Source organism: Thalassophryne amazonica, chromosome 5 (genome assembly GCF_902500255.1).
Source record: "Thalassophryne amazonica chromosome 5, fThaAma1.1, whole genome shotgun sequence".
NCBI classification, from domain to species: Eukaryota; Metazoa; Chordata; class Actinopteri; order Batrachoidiformes; family Batrachoididae; genus Thalassophryne; species Thalassophryne amazonica.
In genome coordinates this window covers 15037193-15043079 of record NC_047107.1, presented here as the reverse complement: position 1 = coordinate 15043079, position 5887 = coordinate 15037193, and positions in this window count along the sequence as shown.

Sequence of the window (5887 nt, the reverse complement as noted above, 5' to 3'; positions counted from 1 at the left end):
AACTGGTTCAGTCCTCGTTGGGAAGGTCCATACCAAGTGCTGTTAACAACACCAACTGCAGTAAAGATAGCAGAGAGATCAACGTGGATACATCTAAGTCACTGTAAGATACAGCATGTGTTGGCTGCCTCCACAGTGTAAGGGGAAGTCTGGCTACAAAGGGAGTCTATTTAATTAGCAATGGATTGTCTCAACACCAGTGAAGCAGGGAGATCCTTGCACTATTAGGTGAGGTTGGTTAACAACACTGTATCCTAGCAATCATGACTGAACTACAGCAGACCCCGGAGCGGCGTGCTCAGCGCCGCCGTTGCCGGACTGTTGGTAGGGCAGCCGGTTGCGCTGTGACGTTAGTGTGTTTTGTGCTCCTCGGATTCCTGGCCTGGTGGTTGACCCAAGAATTGAAGCTCACTGTGGACCGAGCCAGAGAACAACGGAAGCAACGTCAGAAGAGGTTTATTCATAATGTGAATGAGACAGATGGACACCCTCATATATACACAATACTAATTTGTGGTACAGATATGTTCATTTATTGGCTATGGAATTACATGTTATTAATTATGTTTGTTCACATATGCCTATATCCTCAACACACCCAGCTCTGACGGCTAAACCGTACCCTGCTAGGGTGACAGAATGTCTTATCATACGGATGCATAATCAAACTGTATTTCGGGGACAACAGTTCTCAGCAAATCTGATAAGACGTAATACCACTTGTCTCAGTGCAACCACTTTTATGATAGGGACTTCAACAGAAGATGTACAAGCGTGCCCAAGTGCTGCTCCATTGACTAGACTGAAGGGAAATACAAAAATATCATCACACGTTAAATTGTCATCACAACGGCCATTCCCGATTTGCTTTTATGGGACAGGGAATAAAACTGTAGGTAAAATTAGGAAACGTCTGTGTACCCAAACTTATGTTCTATCAAATGATTTAATCCTAACCAAAACATATTATGTGGATGGTACTTATCTTCACCACATTGGACGTGGATGTAATCATACAGGCTCGTGTCCATGGGGAACGGATGAATCGTGTGCTTATGTTAGTAAGTTTTTGCTACCACCTGTAAATGGTACTCTGGTGTATGATGACATCTATTGGCTTTGTGGTTCCAGGCTGTACATGAGTCTCCCACCAAATTGGGGTGGTGTGTGTGCACCTACCCAGGTGACTGACCATACATATGTGGTAGTGCCAAGGACCTCCACAGAGAAGAATGGCAGCACCAGACGGAGGAGATCGATATACCCAGATGTGTTGCCACATGATCACATCTGGAGCTCGGATGTACCGGAGGACCAAAAATTGTGGTCTGTAGGAGATAAAATAGTACATTCACTGTTCCCCTGGATAGGAGTGATAAAAAATTCATTAATGATTGAAACTCTGAATTATCGATTGGGTCTGTTCATGAATGTAACTGAGAAAATAGTAGCAGCTCAAAATACTGAAATAGATGCTTTACGTACCATGGTGATGCAAAATCGCATGGTTTTAGACTTGCTTACTGGTTCACAGGGAGGAGTTTGTGTTCTGCTGAACACAACATGCTGTACTTTCATCCCAGCCTCCATTCATTCGGTGGATGTGCAGGACGCATTGGAAGAGCTGAATAAACTTCGTGATGCAATGCATAAAGACACTAGCCGTGAGCCAGTGGGATCCCTGGTCCTGGTTGACTTCAGGACCATGGTGGCAGTTACTATTGAAAATAGTGACACCAGTTATTGTAGTCCTAATTCTGATTGGACTTTGCATGTGTTGTGTGATCCCTTGTATCAAAACAATGGTTGGCAAAATGGTCTCAAATACATTTGTACAGTGTAATCTGGCTTTCCAACAAACTATGCCAAAATATCAAGCATTGAAACAGTCAGACCTTAGTGGAGAAAACTATGACTGTGTTGAGAATTATGATGATATTAAAAAGCCCATAATTCCAGTTTAAGCTTGAACTGTTGACGTGATGAGTTAACACACTCTTAGCCTATGAAGCTTTAGCTGAAAATGTAATGAGACAAGTGGTTAAAGTGGACAAATTTTCTATTGAAGTGTGTTTTGGACATGACAAACTTATGTAAATAAACGATAAACAGGGAGGATTATGTCAAGGATTTTATATAGTTCATGCTTATATTATCATTTATTTTATATAGTTCATGCTTATATTATCATTTATTTTATATAATTCGGCTTATATTAACATTTATTTCCTTTTATGAGTACGTGTACTTTTCCTCTTTGTGAGAAGAGGAGGTTTTAAAAAGAAAGACTTGTCTGCATTCTTCATGATTGAGCAAACTATTTTTCATTTTGCATAAGTGCCTCATCCTGCTTTGACGAGCCACAAGGCTCATGTTGCAGGAATGGAAGGTTCCAGCCACCTTGCTTTGCTATCTCCCTCATGGAGACATGACTCATGTGTAATCTCTCCCTGACTGTCCTTGTTTTTTTCTCATGTTGGTGAACTAAATAAAAAGCTGGGCCAGAGGAGGGGATTTTAGGAGAGCTTTGGAGCTGAGCACTTACAAGCTGCTTCTTATGCTCCTCCTCTGCGCAGAGCATAAAATATATATATTTGTCTCTTTCTGACTGGTTTCTTTACAGTGTCTGTGCCTCTCATTTCTTTAAAACAGGGTGCAAACCCAACAGTGTTAAAATGCCATTTTGACCTGGATATCGAGACAGTAAAATTTAATTATATTAAATTATGTCAGGAAAGTATTAAACTTACTCTGACACACACCCATTCCCAAATATTAGTGTTGAAAGTTACACAGATCTGCGCTGTTCAAGCTGCTGAGCTGAGGCATTGATGCAGCTGCTGTTCAGCGCGGCTCCTAAAACCATTACAATACATTTATTTATTTACACAATTATCCTTTATTGACCGAGTTTCATTCATGAAGTCAGTGGTGTGGGTACACATCTCTGTGTGGGTGTGACTGTGAGCGGCACAGCGTGGGTCATTATAATCTCATTATTTTAAGGTGCAAATAAAAAAAAAAATTCCCCAGTCTTGTCAAACAATTTTAATCACTAACGACAAGTATTTTAACTACAACCCCTGGCAAAAATTATGGAATCACCGGCCTCAGAGGATGTTCATTCAGTTGTTTAATTTTGTAGAAAAAAAGCAGATCACAGACATGACACAAAACTAAAGTCATTTCAAATGACAACTTTCTGGCTTTAAGAAACACTATAAGAAATCAAGAAAAAAAGTGTGACAGTCAGTAATGGTTACTTTTTTAGACCAAGCAGAGGAAAAAAATATGGAATCACTCAATTCTGAGGAAAAAATTATGGAATCACCCTGTAAATTTTCATCCCCCAAATTAACACCTGCATCAAATCAGATCTGCTCATTGACATTGACCCTATGCCATGACATTGACCCTATGTGTCTTTTTGCAAGGAATGCTTTTGCAGTTTTTGCTCTATGGCAAGATGCATTGTCATCTTGAAAAATGATTTCATCATCCCCAAACATCCTTTCAATTGTCCAAAATATCAACATAAACTTGTGCATTTATTGATGATGTAATGACAGCCATCTCCCCAGTGCCTTTACCTGACATGCAGCCCCATATCATCAATGACTGTGGAAATTTACATGTTCTCTTCAGGCAGTCATCTTTATAAATCTCATTGGAACGGCACCAAACAAAAGTTCCAGCATCATCACCTTGCCCAATGCAGATTCGAGATTTATCACTGAATATGACTTTCATCCGGTCATCCACAGTCCACAATTGCTTTTCCTTAGCCCATTGTAACCTTGTTTTTTTCTGTTTATGTGTTAATGATGCCTTTCGTTTAGCTTTTCTGTATGTAAATCCCATTTCCTTTAGGCGGTTTCTTACAGTTCGGTCACAGACGTTGACTCCAGTTTCCTCCCATTCATTCCTCATTTGTTGTACATTTTTCGATTTTTGAGACATATTGCTTTAAGTTTTCTGTCTTGACGCTTTGTTTTCCTTGGTCTTCCAGAGTTTAGACACAGCTGACTGTGAACAACCAACATCTTTTGTAACATTGCGTGATGATTTACCCTCTTTTAAAAGTTTGATAACCCTCTCCTTTGTTTCAATTGACATCTCTCGTGTTGGAGCCATGATTCATGTCAGTCCACTTGGTGCAACAGCTCTCCAAGGTGTGTTCACTCCTTTTTAGATGCAGACTAACGAGCAGATCTGATATGATGCAGGTGTTAGTTTTGGGGATGAAAATTTACAGGGTGATTCCATAATTTTTTCCTCAGAATTGAGTGATTCCATATTTTTTTCCTCTGCTTGGTCTAAAAAAGTAACCGTTACTGACTGCCACAATCTTTTTTTCTTATAGTGTTTCTTAAAGCCAGAAAGTTGCCATTTGAAATGACTTTAGTTTTGTGTCATGTCTGTGATCTGCTTTTTTTTCTACAAAATTAAACAACTGAATGAACATCCTCTGAGGCTGGTGATTCCATAATTTTTGCCAGGGGTTGTAGACATTGGTCTAGCAGTGGAAAATATCAGCTAGACATAAGTGAAGAGTTAATGGTCCCTGTCATCGGGCGACACAGGTACGGCACGAGACATACAGCTGTTTATCATCCAAATATCACGGACAAAGTGACAAGAATAACCAAAACCACTTACTTATGGAAGGAAATATTATCTCCCTTGTTCCTCCGTTTCTGGCTTTGCCAACATGCACAGCTTTCCGGCATATTCCACCTGTTTCTTGAACTTCTATGCACGCAAATCACTAACTTGCCCGGAATTAAAATGGCAACCACGCCTCCTTACTGACAGTATTTACTTAATGGTTTTCATTATGCTTTTGTTCTTATTTTAAAAGTTCAATAAGTGGACTGATATGTTAAACATGGTTCAAATGCTACGTGAAAGACTAAAGTAAGATAATTTTACTGAACAAGTTGTTGTGAAAGTGTCGTGACACGGACCCACAACAGGGGGCGGTAATGAACGGACACTGGATAAGCCAAAAGTAACAATTTAATGTTGTGAATCGCACAACGACGTACAGACAATAACAATATGGTGGACTGTCAATCATACACCAGGTGACGTGTGGGCAGGCTCGACGATAGAAGACGCCTGGCGAGAGAAGAGCTGGATCCCCACACAGCTTCCACCACCAACGGAGCTGAAGAACACCGGAGCCGCCAAGCCCTGCGCCCCAGGTGGCCACTGTCTTCAGCAGTCAGACCCGGTACTGCTGGCAGAAAACAGAGACAGTCCTGATGAGTGTGAGTTCGCACACTCAGTAATCCCACAGTCTGTGTTCAGTAAAGGAGGGAAAACCTCCACCTCCAATCACACACTCGTGCAGCTCCTGTTTAACCACTTATCTTGGTTTGGGGTGTGAGGCGAAGCCGTCGCTGAATGGTAGCTGATTTCTCGGCGAGGAGGTGGAGTTGCAGTCCGGCCTTTATGGTGATGGTGATGATGATGAATGAGTGACAGCTGGTCCTGAGGATGAGTGACAGCTGTCACTCCCAGTGGCTCTGGCGCCCTCTCGTGCTTGAAGCCCGCACTCCAAGCAGGGCGCCATCTGGTGGTGGTGGGCCAGCAGTACCTCCTCTTCAGCGGCCCACACAACACAAGTAGCAGAATTTTTTTTGTTTTGTATATTGTTCTGCAAGCCACTTTTAATTACAAATTCATCCACACACCACCTGAGTTTTCATTATCCTTCATTTGTTTGGCATTTTTTGTTGAGAAAATAGCAGGTGAACACTGGGTGTGTTTAAAACAATATTGTGGTGCTCTTAATTCATAATGTGAAGTAAAACAGAGCATGCCATGTAAAAGAAACAGTTTTATTTTTGCTAAATAAACTGTACTATGTGGTCAAGACTAT